Source organism: Engystomops pustulosus, unplaced genomic scaffold (genome assembly GCF_040894005.1).
Source record: "Engystomops pustulosus unplaced genomic scaffold, aEngPut4.maternal MAT_SCAFFOLD_100, whole genome shotgun sequence".
In the NCBI taxonomy this organism is placed as follows: domain Eukaryota; kingdom Metazoa; phylum Chordata; class Amphibia; order Anura; family Leptodactylidae; genus Engystomops; species Engystomops pustulosus.
Window position 1 is genome coordinate 197,104 of NW_027284984.1, and position 18,825 is coordinate 215,928.

General features: G+C 51.9%; 1 protein-coding gene across 2 annotated transcripts in view; it reads right to left on the reverse strand.

The window, feature by feature from the left end:
* RUSC1 (RUN and SH3 domain containing 1) overlaps window positions 1–12,728 on the reverse strand; it is a 41,036-nt gene extending 28,308 nt beyond the window's left edge. For both annotated transcript variants that reach the window (XM_072131613.1, XM_072131612.1), the window contains exon 1: window positions 12,587–12,728. The gene's annotated coding sequence lies outside the window, so the exon portion shown is untranslated. The remainder of the gene's footprint in view (window positions 1–12,586) is intronic.
* Window positions 12,729–18,825: the final 6,097 nt, after the last annotated feature.

Consider the following 18,825-nt stretch of genomic DNA (forward strand, 5'->3'; position numbering starts at 1 on the left):
ACATCCACAGCCTCCTCCAGGTCGAGTCTAGATATACAACATCCACAGCCTCCACCAGGTCCATTCTAGATACACCACATCCACAGCCTCCTCCCGGTACAGTCTAGATACACATCATCCACAGTCTCCCCAAGGTCCAGTCTAGATACACATCATCCACAGCCTCCCCAAGGTCCAGTCTAGATACACAACATCCACAGCCTCCACCAGGTCCAGTCTACATACACATCATCCACAGGCTCCTCCAGGTCCAGTCTAGATACACAACATCCACAGCCTCCAGCAGGTCCAGTCTAGATGCACAACATCCACAGCTTCCTCCAGGTCCAGTTTAGATACACATCATCCACAGCCTCCCCAAGGTCCAGTCTAGATACACATCATCCACAGCCTCCCCAAGGTCCAGTCTAGATACACAACATCCACAGCCTCCACCAGGTCCAGTCTACATACACATCATCCACAGGCTCCTCCAGGTCCAGTCTAGATACGCAACATCCACAGCCTCCCCCAGGTCCAGTCTAGATCCACAACATCCACAGCTTCCTCCAGGTCCAGTCTAGATACACATAATCCACAGCCTCCCCAAGGTCCAGTCTAGATACACATCATCCACAGCCTCCCCAAGGTCCAGTCTAGATGCACAACATCCGCAGCCTCCTCTAGGTCCAGTCTAGATACACAACATCCACAGCCTCCTCCAGGTCCAGTCTACATACACATCATCCACAGGCTCCTCCAGGTCCAGTCTAGATACACCACATCCACATCCTCCTCCAGGTCCAGTCTAGATACACATCATCCACAGCTTCCTCCAGGTCCAGTCTAGATACACCACATCCACATCCTCCTCCAGGTCCAGTCTAGATACACAACATCCACAGCCTCCTCCATGTCCACCCTAGATACACAACATCCACAGCCTCCTCTAGGTCCACCCTAGATACACAACATCCACAGCCTCCTCCAGGTCCACCCTAGATACACAACATCCACAGCCTCCTCCAGGTCCACCCTAGATACACAACATCCACAGCCTCCTCCAGGTCCAGTCTAGATACACAACATTCACAGCCTTCTCCAGGTCCAGTCTATATACACAACATCCACAGCCTCCCCAAGGTCCAGTCTGGTACGTTTGTACCAGTTTTACATTCACACACACACATTTTCTCTTAGTATACATGTTTATAGCAATCATTGCATCACTTATTGATGTTCTACACATTCATTACATCATCTACACATTCACCCCAGTCACACACTTATGCTTTGTAACTTCGTATCGGTCTATTTGACCCCAAATTTAACTATTACAAGCGAGTCCCAGGTAGAATTTCTCACAGATCCAATTATCTGTTTAACTTTATCCATTGTGCCGCAGCCTCCGCACATCCTCACCTGGTGCGCATGCTCGGTCTGTCGCTGAGTCCGTGCGCCTCATGCGAGGGAATTGTCAGTGCTGTCATGTGAGGCGGAGCTAAGACTCCGCCCCCCTGGCGTCACGGGCCCTTTCCCGCTGATGACGCGGCTCCGATAGGAGGACCATGCGCCAGTCACACAGGTGAATGCCGTTTCCCAATCAGGGATCCGGCGGCCGATTGGCTCTCTATCACATATAATCCTGGAGTGTGTATAGCAACACTACCCCTTGAGAAAGACCAGGCGGGTTGAAACGCGCGTTGGGGCGAGAGGTACACCAGGTATTATGTCTAACCATTATGTAATATATAACATTTAACCTCACAATTGTCTACTAAGGCATGTTGCCTAACTATGATGTTTGAAGTATAGGCTGACGGGGGCTTAAAGTCATTGAAGCTGTTGTTGTCATACTGCAGACCACTAATGTTTGCATTTTTTCTGCCCATTTAATATTGTGTATAGACTTCTTTCTTGGTGCACCTCGCTTTTTATATCTCTCCTGAGATGTTATTTTAGATGTTATGTTATTTTAACAAATTTTGTACTGAATAAAGTATTACCCTTTTATTATTATATGTGGCATGTGGTATCCTCTTACTTTGTTTGTTTTGGAGCTCCCCAAGGTCCAGTCTAGATACACAAAATTCACAGCCTTCTCCAGGTCCAGTCTTTATACACAACATCCACAGCCTCCTCCAGGTCCAGTCTAAATAAAAAAAAATCCACAGCCTCTTCCATCTCCAGTCTAGATACACAACATCCACAGCCTCCTCCAGGTCCAATCTAGATACACAACATCCACAGCCTCCTCCAGGTCCAGTCTAGATAAACAACATCCACAGCCTCTTCCATCTCCAGTCTAGATACACAACATCCACAGCCTCTATCTCCAGTCTAGATACACAACATCCACAGTCTCCTCCAGGTCCAGTCTAGATACACAACTTCCACAACCTCCTCCAGGTCCAGTCTAGATACACAACATCCACAGCCTCCTCCAGGTCGAGTCTAGATATACAACATCCACAGCCTCCACCAGGTCCATTCTAGATACACCACATCCACAGCCTCCTCCAGGTACAGTCTAGATACACATCATCCACAGTCTCCCCAAGGTCCAGTCTAGATACACATCATCCACAGCCTCCCCAAGGTCCAGTCTAGATACACAACATCCACAGCCTCCACCAGGTCCAGTCTACATACACATCATCCACAGGCTCCTCCAGGTCCAGTCTAGATACGCAACATCCACAGCCTCCCCCAGGTCCAGTCTAGATCCACAACATCCACAGCTTCCTCCAGGTCCAGTCTAGATACACAACATCCACAGCCTCCCCAAGGTCCAGTCTAGATACACATCATCCACAGCCTCCCCAAGGTCCAGTCTAGATGCACAACATCCGCAGCCTCCTCTAGGTCCAGTCTAGATACACAACATCCACAGCCTCCTCCAGGTCCAGTCTAGATACACAACATCCACATCCTCCTCCAGGTCCAGTCTAGATACACAACATCCACAGCCTCCTCCAGGTCCAGTCTAGATACACCACATCCACATCCTCCTCCAGGTCCAGTCTAGATACACAACATCCACAGCCTCCTCCATGTCCACCCTAGATACACAACATCCACAGCCTCCTCCAGGTCCACCCTAGATACACAACATCCACAGCTTCCTCCAGGTCCAGTCTAGATACACAACATTCACAGCCTTCTCCAGGTCCAGTCTATATACACAACATCCACAGCCTCCCCAAGGTCCAGTCTAGATACACATCATCCACAGCCTCCCCAAGGTCCAGTCTAGATACACATCATCCACAGCCTCCCCAAGGTCCAGTCTAGATACACATCATCCACAGCCTCCCCAAGGTCCAGTCTAGATACACAAAATTCACAGCCTTCTCCAGGTCCAGTCTTTATACACAACATCCACAGCCTCCTCCAGGTCCAGTCTAAATAAAAAAAAATCCACAGCCTCTTCCATCTCCAGTCTAGATACACAACATCCACAGCCTCCTCCACCAGGTCCATTGTAGATACACAACATCCACAGCCTCCTCCAGGTCCAGTCTAGATAAACAACATCCACAGCCTCTTCCATCTCCAGTCTAGATACACAACATCCACAGCCTCTATCTCCAGTCTAGATACACAACATCCACAGTCTCCTCCAGGTCCAGTCTAGATACACAACTTCCACAACCTCCTCCAGGTCCAGTCTAGATACACAACATCCACAGCCTCCTCCAGGTCGAGTCTAGATATACAACATCCACAGCCTCCACCAGGTCCATTCTAGATACACCACATCCACAGCCTCCTCCAGGTACAGTCTAGATACACATCATCCACAGTCTCCCCAAGGTCCAGTCTAGATACACATCATCCACAGCCTCCCCAAGGTCCAGTCTAGATACACAACATCCACAGCCTCCACCAGGTCCAGTCTACATACACATCATCCACAGGCTCCTCCAGGTCCAGTCTAGATACGCAACATCCACAGCCTCCCCCAGGTCCAGTCTAGATCCACAACATCCACAGCTTCCTCCAGGTCCAGTCTAGATACACATAATCCACAGCCTCCCCAAGGTCCAGTCTAGATACACATCATCCACAGCCTCCCCAAGGTCCAGTCTAGATGCACAACATCCGCAGCCTCCTCTAGGTCCAGTCTAGATACACAACATCCACAGCTTCCTCCAGGTCCAGTCTAGATACACAACATCCGCAGCCTCCCCCAGGTCCAGTCTAGATACACAACATCCACAGCCTCCTCCAGGTCCACCCTAGATACACAACATCCACAGCTTCCTCCAGGTCCATTCTAGATACACAACATTCACAGCCTTCTCCAGGTCCAGTCTATATACACAACATCCACAGCCTCCCCAAGGTCCAGTCTAGATACACATCATCCACAGCCTCCCCAAGGTCCAGACTAGATACACAACATTCACAGCCTCCCCAAGGTCCAGTCTAGATACGCAACATCCACAGCCTCCCCCAGGTTCAGTCTAGATACACATCATCCACAGTCTCCCCAAGGTCCAGTCTAGATACACATCATCCACAGGCTCCTCCAGGTCCAGTCTAGATACACATCATCCACAGTCTCCCCAAGGTCCAGTCTAGATACACATCATCCAGAGCCTCCTCCAGGTCCACCCTAGATACACAACATCCACAGCTTCCTCCAGGTCCAGTCTATATACACAACATCCACAGCCTCCCCAAGGTCCAGTCTAGATACACATCATCCACAACCTCCTCCAGGTCCAGTCTATATACACATCATCCACAGCCTCCCCAAGGTCCAGTCTAGATACACAACATTCACAGCCTCCCCCAGGTCCATATTTTTTTTAATCATTTTGGTGGATATTGAATATCCTGATATAGACTGGATATTGGTACAACCAGGAGCAGAGAAGTCTATTGCATGATAACCACCGGGAAAAGAGGTTAAAATTATTATCTTTTATGTGTAGAACACAAATGATAGAGGATAGCCACTACAATGATACCCAAAAATACTCTACAATAAGGACATTTAAAAAAGTGGATTTTCATGATGGAAGAGTCTTTATCCCGACTATAGACAAATACTTCCCAATAGGAAGCAAAAAAACATGAAAAATCTGACCTCAAAGAAAAAGATCCTAAAAACGATAAGTATGAGGGGATGGGAGATGCTGTTATGGGCTGTAAGAGCAACAGCCAGAAACCGCAGAAGAGCAAATCTTACGAAAGTAAACGAATATCGACTGAAAATACTGAGCGTGACCACAGGAGAAAAGGAGAAGGAGGATATCTTTACTATTAACTGAGGCAACGCTTCAAGAAGGGTTAAACAATGAATCCCTAAACCGGTGAATACTTTAATATCATCATAGAGATTTTCAGCCTGAGTTTGCACAAAAGTGGAGATGAAAGCATGATGCCACTCTCACATCGGACATGATTCTTAGGTTATCATGCTTGGGCCTAAAGTACTTTCCGACTGTCTTGTACTGAACTGCGAGATGAGCTTAAAAACATCCACAAGAGCCTGTCCCGACGACTGCGGGTCAAGCATGACTGACATGGACCACTTCCCCATCAGCCAATCATTCTGGCAGGGGGGTCTCTGCATTTATAAATACAGACTTTCCAGGGACCACACCTGCAATTCCTATGCCTACAGTATATAAGCATTTGATTTTCCAAAGTGGCTCCAAAATTGTAAACCTGGCTGAACCCAGACATTCCATCTGTTCCAATCACAACTGGCGTTCAACTGGGTTGAATCCTCACTCTGGAAGGGGCCAGAGTCAGTAAATTTTTCAATACCTTACATCAAGGTCCAGTCAAGAATGCGTGAGTATGAATGTCCGCTTCCTCTCCTGCTGCCTGCAGTACAGCGGTGGTTACCGCTCATTCGTACTCACTCTCTTTCCCCGTAATCCATGTCTGATGGATCTCCTAGTGGATCGAAACTTTACACTTTTTGGATTGCTTAACACTGTAAACAAAAATTCCTGGCTATATTTTGCATGAAGCAGAGTGTCAAATGTTTCTTAAATGATTGAAGACGGGTTGGTAGCCTATATGAGCTCCCGAGCATGTCTAGGAGGGACGTGTATTTTCTTTCTATGTATGAGTGGCTCAGCTCCACAACTTGGTACCTTGGACAGGTGTTTGCCACAGGTTCCCCTGCAACCCATGTTCCGGTTCACTGCCGCACTGTGTGCCCCCGGAGCTCAGCAGCCTCTCTTACCTTGCCATGCTCCAGCTTGCGCGTCCCCGCCTCCTGGTGCATGCGTGTGCTGGTTGTTTAAGATTTAAAGGGCCAGCGCACCAGTGATTGGTGCTGGCTGACCATCTTCACAGTTAAATACCCGGGCCCCTTCCTGTGTCCCCTGCGGAACCTTTGTGCCTTGTGCTTCTGAGAAAGCGTTCCTGTTGTTATTCCTGCGAATATTGTGATTTCCTGTTGTGACCTCCATTCCTGTATATGACTCTGATTCTTTGCCGCCTGTTCTGACCTTCCTCTATGTCCCCGACTCCAATCCTGTGCCGCCTGTCCTACCTCCTGACTGACCACGACTCTGCCTCAAGATTCTGTACCTCGCCTTGGCTGACACCTCCTGTGGAGCGACCTGGTGGGCTCTGGTGAAAACTGGGTGCCTCTTAGACTCCGCTCCCAGGTGTTGGCTTACATCATTGTCCACAGTGGTACAGAGGATCCACTACCACTGATCCTGACAGTAAGATCTGGCCATGGATCCCGCAAGGTTCCGCTACCTGACCTGGCTGACCATCGTGGCCCAGCTATCCCAGCTGATTGCAGTGCAAGTCACCACCATGTTGCAGCAATTTTTGGCTCATCAGAAGCAATGTCAAGTTCTTGCGATCCTGCCTGTTACACCGGTTTGTCTACTTTTTGCAGAACCCAAGCTGAGACTCTCCATGCCTTCCAAGTTTGCAGGGGCTTTATTACCCAGTGCTCCATGCACATTGAACTTATTCCCACGCAGTTCATCACAGAACGGTCTAAGGTGGCCTTCTTCATCAGCCTACTTTCCAGGAAGGCCCTGGCATGGGCTACACCCTCTGGGACATTAACGACCCGGTCACGGCCAATATCACCACATTCCTCGCAGGATTCCGGTCCATCTCCGAGGAACCAGCCCGGGCGTCATCTGCTGAAACCGCCCTGCTGAACTTGCGCCAAGGGGACTCTGCAGTTGGAGAATAAGCTGTGCAGTTCTGCACTCTCGCTTCTGAACTCTCCTGGAATAAAGCGGCCTTGGTTGCCACCTTTAAAAAAAACTTCTTGGGACCTGCTGTCTTCCCTGACCGGCCTGATCCACTTCTCTGAACGCTCTGAAGAGCAGCAAGCTGAACAGGCAAAAGTCAGAGTCTGACATCTAACCCGCTTCGCTCCAGTTTTTTCATAGTCCGCCTCTATCATCCTCTGTGTCTGATGCCGAGGAACCCATCCAGGTGGATAGGGCTTGGCTGACCTCCCAAGAGCGATCAAGGTGACGACAGGAGAACCTCTGCCTCTATTGTGCCAGACCGGAACACTTTCTTCAGACTTGTCCAGTCTGTCCTCAGTGTCCAGGAAACGCAAACACCTAGGGTTCTTGAGAGGTGCGTCCCTAGGTGAGAATAAGCTTCTAAACGCCTTAACCTACCTGTCCTACTCAGCTCCAGTTTCAAGTTCCGGCCTTCCTGGATTCCAGCTCTGCAAAGAACTTCGTGGATGCTGCCCTGGTCTTCCTATGGTCCGCCCTGACAAACCGCTGGTCATCTCGTCTGTCAGTGGACAGATCCACTGTGATCCAGTGATAATCGCACCAAGCTTCGGTTTCTGCAAGTGGGGGCTATGCATAAGCAGAGACTATCATTTTATGTGCTCGACTGGCAGACAGGGGAAATTCTTTCCTGGAGTCCAGAGTGCCAGTCTCTCACGGCTCTTTGTCTGGTGCCCACTGTGTCTGCTTCGGTGTCCTCCAAGCCTCTGCTAGGTCTACCCGCTGCCTATACAGACTATGCTGATGTCTTCTCAGAGAAACAAGCGGAGACCCTGCCACCACATCGTCCCTATGACTATGTCCTATTGAACTGCTGCCGGGCACATCTCCACCACGAGGTTGGGTATACCCACTGTCTGTACCCGAAACCGCGGCTATGTCAGCCTATATCAAGGATTCCCCCACAAATCTTATTTTTGTGCTGGATTCTTTTTTGTGGCCAAGAAAGACGGTTACAGTGAAGAACCTCTACCCGCTGCCCTTGATCATGGAACTCTTTGATTACCTATCTGGAGAATATCTGGTTATGCCATTTGGAATGTGCAATGCGCCAGCAGTGTTCCAGGAATTTGTCAACAACATTTTCAGAGACTTGTTGTATGCCTGTGTCGTGGTTAATCCAGGTTTTATCCACGGACCTTGAGTCCCATCAGATCCACATATGGCAAGCTCTCAGATGCTTAAGGGCCAATCACCTATATGCCAAGCTTGAGGAGGGCCAATTTCATCAGAACAGGCTTTCGTTCCTAGGATACATTATCTCTGACAATGGACTACAGATGGATCCTGCCAAATTGTCTGCAGTACTTCAGTGGCCTCGCCCACTAGGACTTCGTGCTACACATAGATTCCTGGGCTTCGCCAATTTATGCCACATTTCTCCTCTCTGGTCTCTCCCATAGTGGCATTGACTAAAAAAATGCCAACCCTAAGCTCTGGTCTCCGGTAGCTGAAGAAGCGTTTTCCAAGCTGAAGTCTGCCTTTGCCTCTGCTCCTGCTCTCACACGGCCTGATACGGAGAAGCCATTCCAGCTGGAGGTTGACACCTCCTCAGTGGGAACCAGAGCAGTGCTCACCCAGAAAGGGCCCAATGGCCAAAGTCTCACCGGTGGGTTCTAAGACTTTCTCCACTGCAGAGAGAAAATACTCCATAGGTGACCGAGAACTGCTGGCAATAAAACTTGGCCTAGAAGAGTGGTGCTATCTTCTGGAGGGAGCTCACTATAAGGTCCGCATATATACAGATCACAGGAACCTCCTAGACTGCTCAGTGCTTTAACCCATTACAAGCTCGCTGGTCACTCTTCTTTTCCCGTTCCAATTTCTTGATCCACTTCCGTCTGGCAGAAAAGAATGCCAAGGCTGACGCCCACTCTCGTACCTCTGATGTTATTGGGGAAGAACCGGCTCCTCGGCATGTTATTCCTCCCGATCGACTGGTTGTTACCGCTCCAGTAAAGCTTCCTCATGGCAAGACCTATGTCCAACCTGCTCTTCAGTAAAGGATACTAACTTGGGGACATTGCTCTCGTGTGGCTGGGCACCCTGGGTCCATTTGAAGTGCTGAAGCGCATCAACCCTGTGGTCAATAAGCTCCATCTTCCTCCCTTCATGCGCATCCCAAACTCCTTCCACGTCTCCCTTCTGAGGCCAGTCATCCTGAACCGCTTCTCCCAGCAGCTACCACCTCCTGCTCCTGAGGCCAATTCCTCTGACATCTATGAATTAAAAGAGGTCCTGGATAGGAAGTCTGTTAAAGGGAAGCGGTTCTTTCTTGTCGACTGGAGGGGGTTCAGGCCGTATAAGAGGTTTTGGAAACCTAAGGACAACATCCTTGATCATGGTCTTTTGTAGAGGTTCCTCCAGACCAAGAAGAGAGGGAGACCGAAGGAGGTACTGTCAGGGGTGTCCCTGTGGCTCAGCCGTGTGCCCCCGGAGCTCAGCAGCTACTCTTACCACGCTCCAGCGACAGTCTCCTCGCTCCATCGTGCACGTCCCCGCTTTCCCAGTTAAATTCCTGACTGTGACTCTACCTCTGCCTCACGATTCTGTACCAAGACTTGGCCGCCACCACGGACAAAGGCGTACCTGTGGAGCAAGCTGGTGGTACCACATTGCAGTAAGTCCAACCTGCTTTGCGGCGGGCTCTGGTGAAAACCGGGTACCACGGTAGTTCAGTGGGTCCCCTGATCCTGACAGTGTTGACATCTATTAACCCACTGTAACAATCACCTGCCCTTCCTCTCCATGTGCCGATGCTCCAGGCCAAGGGGCCTCGCATCTGCTACCTCTTCTTCCTGCCCCACTGTATCCCCCTGTGATGTTCTGTCTGTATTGCCACAGCCTGATTATTTTAACTTCTAAATATTTAATATAAAACAATAACATTGCAACACCCCTGCCAATGCATGGGCAGAGTGTTTACGAATGAGGCCCTTTATCTGTATCCCCCAGCAGGTGAGCCTGCGCAACTCGCCTTAGGGATAGCACAGTCATTGTTAGGCATCCTGAGCTCCTAGGCCCCAGCTCCCCCACGAGAGCACACCTGATACCTTCTAGAACACACTGAGTGGCCAGAGACCGGTGTCTGTGCACCACTAGCACAGACATACAGCTAATCCCAGGACAAAGCTGCAGCATCCACATCTGGGCACAGCTTCATCCCAGCCTGCATCTACTTCCAGGCTGGTGAATCTATCCCTGAGGACACTCTCCATGACCACTCCAGTAATCCGGAATCTCCGCAGTAATCCGGCATCTGTTCCAAGATCTTTTTGGCTCATTGCCTGCAGGTGTTCTAGTAAAGAACCGTGAGTTATTTTGCACAACGTTGGCTCCATCTGATCCCTGGGTATGGCTGTAACCACCACGGGCTTTCCCATCCATTACCCAGGGACTTATCTTACAGACACTCAGGGGTTGCCCCAGGGAGAACCAGTACATCAGCCTCTCCCTCCTTATTTCTTGCACACACCACCTGCTGGAGACCTGCCAGGCTGTAGGACAGTCCTCCGGTCCCCATACCAAGCACCGTGACCACAGCGTGCCTAGGCCGCAACCCCCAGCCACTCCGGTATTCTGGGCCCCGGCTGCCTACAGGCCCCAAGAAAAGGCCCCGGTGGGGATGTTACAACATAAAAATGGACTGGGATACAATGGATGCAAATGATCAAGAAGAATCAAGGGTAACAGGGGCTCATGGAGTGAGACATTAACGGAATAGTCAGGTGGAGGAAGCTGATGATATGGGCTCGTTTCATAAGCAATGACTTTGGATACTTGACCAGGATGGATAGTGGTTTGAATGATGAGCTAAGTGTGGGGATCCTTCAAGATGAGTCACTTCCTAATCTCTAATACTAGGGGTATGAGAAGGACGACATTGGGGCAGATTTATCAAGCTGTCGGAAAGTCAGAATATTCCTAGTTGCCCATGGCAACCAATTACAACTCAGCTTTCATTTTACCAGTGCTCATGAATATTTTAAAGGGGAGCTGTGATTGGTTGACTGGGCAACTAGAAATATTCTGACTTTCAGAGCAGACATCGGAATTGGAGAAGAAATTAATCACATACAAAGTCCTGGATTTGCCCCCACAGTCCTCAGACCTCAACAAAATCCCACACTTATGGGAAGAGCTGAAGATAAGGCTGTAATTGTACATAAGTCATCGACCAGTATGGGCCAACATTGGGAACATTAAGAAGACATCTGGGATCAGGTTTAGCGTTTACAAGCTTAAATTTGACCAAGAGCTCAGAAAGATCCAGACAACGCTCAAAGCCAAAGTTACATAAGAAGAATCTGCATAACTAATCACATGCTAAATAGCTACAAGTCACACAAGATGATGTCTATAACATCAGAGAGATGAAGGTCACCAGGTCAGAACATTGGTCCCTTTTGCTCCTCAGGATGGGATTGTCTTCCCAACTGGTTATAACACAAGTTGTGGGCCAATGGTTCAGATAGGGAAACATCTGGTTCCAGAACTAAAGGATCCAAACAGCAGCCATAAGTTACGCTGTAGGTGGAGAACCCGAGTCTGGATTGGGACCATGACTGGATTTGTGGAGGAGCCCAGGGGTCAGCAAATAACTTTTGTATGAAAGATATAAGTGAGGACAATTAGAGGTGACACAATGGAGTGTTACTGTTCTGTCCAAGCTGTGACACCATGGCCCCTGCCCCAGGCGGGGGCAGAAGGGTAATAATTTGTATCCATTTATATTCTGCCCTACATACTCTGCCCTACATGTCCCATACAATGTCCTATGTTATATATTCCTTATGGCTGGATGGAATATAGGAACTCCAGGGATGAAGGGTTAATATCATCAGGGAAGAAATCTGGACCCAATATTCATCAGCGCTGCACCCTATAAATGCCACATCAAGAGGCATATAATGTCCAACACCACCATCTACATCCTCCATAATATCAGAGACCTCCACCCATACATTGTCCATAATGCCCGACACCACTACCAACATCATCCATCATGTCCAACAGAATCTACATCATCCTTAACATCCAAGACCTCCACCCACATCTACACCATCCATAATGTCCAGCACCAACATCTCCACCATCCATAATGTCCAGCACCACCACGTACACCATCCATAATGTCCAGCAACACCACGTACACCATCCATAATGTCCAGCACCACCGCCTACACCATCCATAATGTCCAGCACCACCACCTACACCATCCATAATGTCCAGCACCACCACCATCTACATTCTTCATAACATCCAGGACCTCCACCCACATCTACCTCATCCATAATGTCCACCCATCTATCTAGATCTACCTCATCCATAACATCCTGAATATCTACTGTACCTGATATCTCGGAGGAAGGTGGAGGCTTCTCTGCATCCAGGAATCGAAGGACCAGGGGAGGAGACTGACATCAGCATCTACAGGGAGGAGACGGGGGAGGGGGCTCCTTATACAAGGGGAACATGTCACACTATTGGCACATTCGGAGGGAGGCATTAGGACCATGGTGAATGAGGACCAGCCTGCAGAGGAGGGGGCACAGAACTGGGGAAGCATCCAGAAGGGGGTGGGGGTGTTCTTAAAGGGGTATCCTTGTGTGATGAAGCTCAGTGAAGGTCTTGAGATGTTCATTGCAGATATTTGCAGATTCTGTAACATAAGACGCTCTTCCCATGCGCTGAGCTCGGTGACTGCGCTCTCCAGCTGCTGCGGCGGTGCATGTGAGGGACGTCTGTGCCAAATCCCCTTGTGCCTTGGGAAATGTTTCCATACTCTGACATCTGCAGAGAGCTATTGTCTCTGTAATCACCTAACTGCCCCAAATGTCTTCTCAGCACCATCTGCATACATTTCTGAGAAGACAATTCAGTTTTATTTTTATCTTTCTAACTATAATTAGATTATTTTTTACCAGATATCAGCACAGCTCCCGAAAACAGGTGACATAGACTGTATCCACCACCGAGGTGTCCTAGACCGTAGCCCACCAACGAGGTGTCCTAGACCGTAGCCAACTACTGAGGTGTCCTAGACTGTATCCACCACCGAGGTGTCCTAGACTGTAGCCAACTACTGAGGTGTCCTAGACTGTATCCAACCCCTGAGGTGTCCTAGACTGTATCCACCACTGAGGTGTCCTAGACTGTATCCCACCACTGAGGTGTCCTAGACTGTATCCCACCACTGAGGTGTCCTAGACTGTATCCCACCACTGAGGTGTCCTAGACTGTATAACCCACCACTGAGGTGTCCTAGACTGTAGCCAACTACTGAGGTGTCCTAGACTGTATCCAACCCCTGAGGTGTCCTAGACTGTATCCACCACTGAGGTGTCCTAGACTGTATCCACCACTGAGGTGTCCTAGACTGTATCCAACCCCTGAGGTGTCCTAGACTGTATCCACCACTGAGGTTTCGTAGACTGGGAATAGAAGGCAGGGGGAGCAGAGTGAGAGTGCTGAGAGGAGACTGTCCCTGGGATAGAAGGCAGGGGGACCAGTGTGAACGCTGAGAGGAGAGTGTCCCCAGTGATGGAAGGCAGGATGAGCAGTGTGAGTGCTGAGAAGAGACTGTCCATGGGAATAGAAGGCAGGGGGAGCAGAGTGAGAGGGCTGAGAGGAGACTGTCCCCAGGGATAGAAGGCAGGGGGAGCATTGTGAGAGTGCTGAGAGGAGACTGTCCGCAGGGATAGAAGGCAGGGGGAGCAGTGTGAGAGCGCTGAGAGGAGACTGTCCCCAGGGAGAGAAGGCAGGGGGAGCAGTGTGAGAGCGCTGAGAGGAGACTGTCCCTGGGATAGAAGGCAGGGGGAGCAGTGTGAGAGTGCTGAGAGGAGACTGTCCCCAGGAATAGAAGACAGGGGGAGCAGTGTGTGAGTGCTGAGCGGAGACTGTCCCCAGATATGGAAGGCAAGGAGAGCAGTGTAAGAGTGCTGAGAGGAGACTGTCCCCAGGGATGGAAGGCAGAGGGAGCAGTGTAAGAGTGCTGAGAGGAGACTGTCCCCGGGAATAGAAGGCAGGGGGAGCGGTATGAGAGTGCTGAGAGGAGACTGTCCCCAGGGAAGGAATGCAGGGGGAGCAGTGTGAGATTGCTGAGAGGAGACTGTCCCCAGATATGGAAGGCAGAGGGAGCAGTGTAAGAGCGCTGAGAGGAGACTGTCCCCGGGGATAGAAGGCAGGGGGAGCAGTGTGAGAGTGCTGAGAGGAGACTGTCCCCGGGGATAGAAGGCAGGGGGAGCAGTGTAAGAGCGCTGAGAGGAGACTGTCCCCGGGGATAGAAGGCAGGGGGAGCAGAGTCAGAGTGCTGAGAGGAGACTGTTCCCATGGATAGAAGACAGGGGGAGCAGTGTGAGAGTGCTGAGAGGAGACTGTCCCCGGGAATAGAAGGCAGGGGGAGCGGTATGAGAGTGCTGAGAGGAGACTGTCCCCGGGGATAGAAGACAAGGAGAGCAGTGTGAGAGTGCTGAGAGGTGACTGTCCTCAGGGATAGAAGACAGGGGGAGCAGTATGAGAGTGCTGAGAGGAGACTGTCCCCAGGGATGGAAGGCAGGGGGAGCGGTATGAGAGCGCTGAGAGGAGACTGTCCCCGGGGATAGAAGGCAGGGGGAGCAGTGTGAGAGTGCTGAGAGGAGACTGTCCATGGGAATAGAAGGCAGGGGGAGCAGAGTCAGAGTGCTGAGAGGAGACTGTTCCCATGGATAGAAGACAGGGGGAGCAGTGTGAGAGTGCTGAGAGGAGACTGTCCCCGGGAATAGAAGGCAGGGGGAGCGGTATGAGAGTGCTGAGAGGAGACTGTCCCTGGGGATAGAAGACAAGGAGAGCAGTGTAAGAGTGCTGAGAGGAGACTGTCCTCAAAGATAGAAGACAGGGGGAGCAGTATGAGAGTGCTGAGAGGAGACTGTCCCCAGGGATAGAAGACAGGGGGAGCAGTATGAGAGTGCTGAGAGGAGACTGTCCCTGGGGATAGAAGACAAGGAGAGCAGTGTAAGAGTGCTGAGAGGAGACTGTCCTCAAAGATAGAAGGCAGGGGGAGCGGTATGAGAGCGCTGAGAGGAGACTGTCCCCAGGGATAGAAGACAGGGGGAGCAGTATGAGAGTGCTGAGAGGAGACTGTCCCCAGGGATAGAAGACAGGGGGAGCAGTATGAGAGTGCTGAGAGGAGACTGTCCCCGGGAATAGAAGGCAGGGGGAGCACTATGAGAGTGCAGAGAGGAGACTGTCCCCGGGGATAGAAGGCAGGGGGAGCGGTGTGAGTGCTGAGAGGAGACTGTCCCCAGATATGGAAGGCAGGGGGAGCAGTGTAAGAGTGCTGAGAGGAGACTGTCCCTGGGATGGAAGGCAGGGGGAGCAGTGTGAGAGTGCTGAGAGGAGACTGTCCCCTGGGATAGAAGGCAGGGGGAGCGGTGTGAGAGTGCTGAGAGGAGACTGTCCCCAGATATGGAAGGCAGGGGGAGCAGTGTGAGAGTGCTGAGAGGAGAGTGTCCCCAGGGATAGAAGGCAGGGGGAGCGGTGTGAGAGTGCTGAGAGGAGAGTGTCCCCAGGGATAGAAGGCAGGGGGAGCAGTGTGAGAGTGCTGAGAGGAGAGTGTCCCCAGGGATAGAAGGCAGGGGGAGCAGTGTGAGAGTGCTGAGAGGAGACTGTCCCCAGGGATACAGAAGGGAGGGGAGCAGAGTGAGTGCTGAGAGGAGTCGCTCCCTGGGGATAGAAGGCAGGGCGAGCAGTGTGAGAGTGCTGAGAGGAGACTGTCCCCAGGGAGAGAAGGCAGGGGGAGCAGTGTGAGAGCACTGAGAGGAGACTGTCCCTGGGATAGAAGGCAAGGAGAGCAGTGTAAGAGTGCTGAGAGGAGACTGTCCCCGGGAATAGAAGGCAGGGGGAGCGGTATGAGAGTGCTGAGAGGAGACTGTCCCCAGGGAAGGAATGCAGGGGGAGCAGTGTGAGATTGCTGAGAGGAGACTGTCCCCATATATGGAAGGCAAGGAGAGCAGTGTAAGAGTGCTGAGAGGAGACTGTCCCCAGGGATGGAAGGCAGAGGGAGCAGTGTAAGAGTGCTGAGAGGAGACTGTCCCCAGGGAATAGAAGGCAGGGGGAGCGGTATGAGAGTGCTGAGAGGAGACTGTCCCCGGGGATAGAAGACAAGGAGAGCAGTGTGAGAGTGCTGAGAGGAGACTGTCCTCAGGGATAGAAGACAGGGGGAGCAGTATGAGAGTGCTGAGAGGAGACTGTCCCCAGGGATGGAAGGCAGGGGGAGCGGTATGAGAGCGCTGAGAGGAGACTGTCCCCGGGGATAGAAGGCAGGGGGAGCAGTGTGAGAGTGCTGAGAGGAGACTGTCCATGGGAATAGAAGGCAGGGGGAGCAGAGTCAGAGTGCTGAGAGGAGACTGTTCCCATGGATAGAAGACAGGGGGAGCAGTGTGAGAGTGCTGAGAGGAGACTGTCCCCAGGGATGGAAGGCAGAGGGAGCAGTGTGAGTGCTGAGAGGAGACTGTCCCCGGGAATAGAAGGCAGGGGGAGCGGTATGAGAGTGCTGAGAGGAGACTGTCCCTGGGGATAGAAGACAAGGAGAGCAGTGTAAGAGTGCTTAGAGGACACTGTGTCCGAGATAGAAGGCAAGGAGAGCAGTGTGAGTGCTGAGAGGAGACTGTCCCCAGGGATGGAAGGCAGGGGGAGCAGTGTGAGAGTGCTGAGAGGAGAGTGTCCCCAGGAATAGAAGGCAGGGGGAGCACTATGAGAGTGCAGAGAGGAGACTGTCCCCGGGGATAGAAGGCAGGGGGAGCAGTGTGAGTGCTGAGAGGAGACTGTCCCCAGATATGGAAGGCAGGAAGAGCAGTGTAAGAGTGCTGAGAGGAGACTGTCCCCAGATATGGAAGGCAGGAAGAGCAGTGTAAGAGTGCTGAGAGGAGACTGTCCCCTGGGATAGAAGGCAGGGGGAGCGGTGTGAGAGTGCTGAGAGGAGACTGTCCCCAGATATGGAAGGCAGGGGGAGCAGTGTGAGAGTGCTGAGAGGAGAGTGTCCCCAGGGATAGAAGGCAGGGGGAGCGGTGTGAGAGTGCTGAGAGGAGAGTGTCCCCAGGGATAGAAGGCAGGGGGAGCGGTGTGAGAGTGCTGAGAGGAGTCGCTCCCTGGGGATAGAAGGCAGGGCGAGCAGTGTGAGAGTGCTGAGAGGAGACTGTCCCCAGGGATAGAAGGCAGGGGGAGCAGTGTGACGGTGCTGAGAGGAGACTGTCCCTGGGATGGAAGGCAAGGGGAGCGGTATGAGAGTGCTGAGAGGAGACTGTCCCCTGGGATAGAAAGCAGTGGAAGCGGTGTGAGAGTGCTGAGAGGAGACTGTCCCCAGGGATGGAAGGCAGGGGGAGCAGTGTGAGTGCTGAGAGGAGACTGTTCCCATGGATAGAAGACAGGGGGAGCAGTGTGAGAGTGCTGAGAGGAGACTGTCCCCAGGGATGGAAGGCAGAGGGAGCAGTGTGAGTGCTGAGAGGAGACTGTCCCCGGGAATAGAAGGCAGGGGGAGCGGTATGAGAGTGCTGAGAGGAGACTGTCCCTGGGGATAGAAGACAAGGAGAGCAGTGTAAGAGTGCTTAGAGGACACTGTGTCCGAGATAGAAGGCAAGGAGAGCAGTGTGAGTGCTGAGAGGAGACTGTCCCCAGGGATGGAAGGCAGGGGGAGCAGTGTGAGAGTGCTGAGAGGAGAGTGTCCCCAGGAATAGAAGGCAGGGGGAGCACTATGAGAGTGCAGAGAGGAGACTGTCCCCGGGGATAGAAGGCAGGGGGAGCAGTGTGAGTGCTGAGAGGAGACTGTCCCCAGATATGGAAGGCAGGGGGAGCAGTGTAAGAGTGCTGAGAGGAGACTGTCCCCAGATATGGAAGGCAGGAAGAGCAGTGTAAGAGTGCTGAGAGGAGACTGTCCCCTGGGATAGAAGGCAGGGGGAGCGGTGTGAGAGTGCTGAGAGGAGACTGTCCCCAGATATGGAAGGCAGGGGGAGCAGTGTGAGAGTGCTGAGAGGAGAGTGTCCCCAGGGAAAGAAGGCAGGGGGAGCGGTGTGAGAGTGCTGAGAGGAGAGTGTCCCCAGGGATAGAAGGCAGGGGGAGCGGTGTGAGAGTGCTGAGAGGAGTCGCTCCCTGGGGATAGAAGGCAGGGCGAGCAGTGTGAGAGTGCTGAGAGGAGACTGTCCCCAGGGATAGAAGGCAGGGGGAGCAGTGTGACGGTGCTGAGAGGAGACTGTCCCTGGGATGGAAGGCAAGGGGAGCGGTATGAGAGTGCTGAGAGGAGACTGTCCCCTGGGATAGAAAGCAGTGGAAGCGGTGTGAGAGTGCTGAGAGGAGACTGTCCCCAGGGATGGAAGGCAGGGGGAGCAGTGTGAGAGCACTGAGAGGAGACTGTCCGCAGGAATAGAAGGCAGGGGGTGCAGTGTGAGAGCGCTGAGAGGAGACTGTCCCCAGGGATGGAAGGCAGGGGGAGCAGTGTGAGAGCACTGAGAGGAGACTGTCCCCAGGAATAGAAGGCAGGGGGTGCAGTGTGAGAGCGCTGAGAGGAGACTGTCCATGGGAATAGAAGGCAGGGGGAGCAGTGTGAGTGCTGAGAGGAGA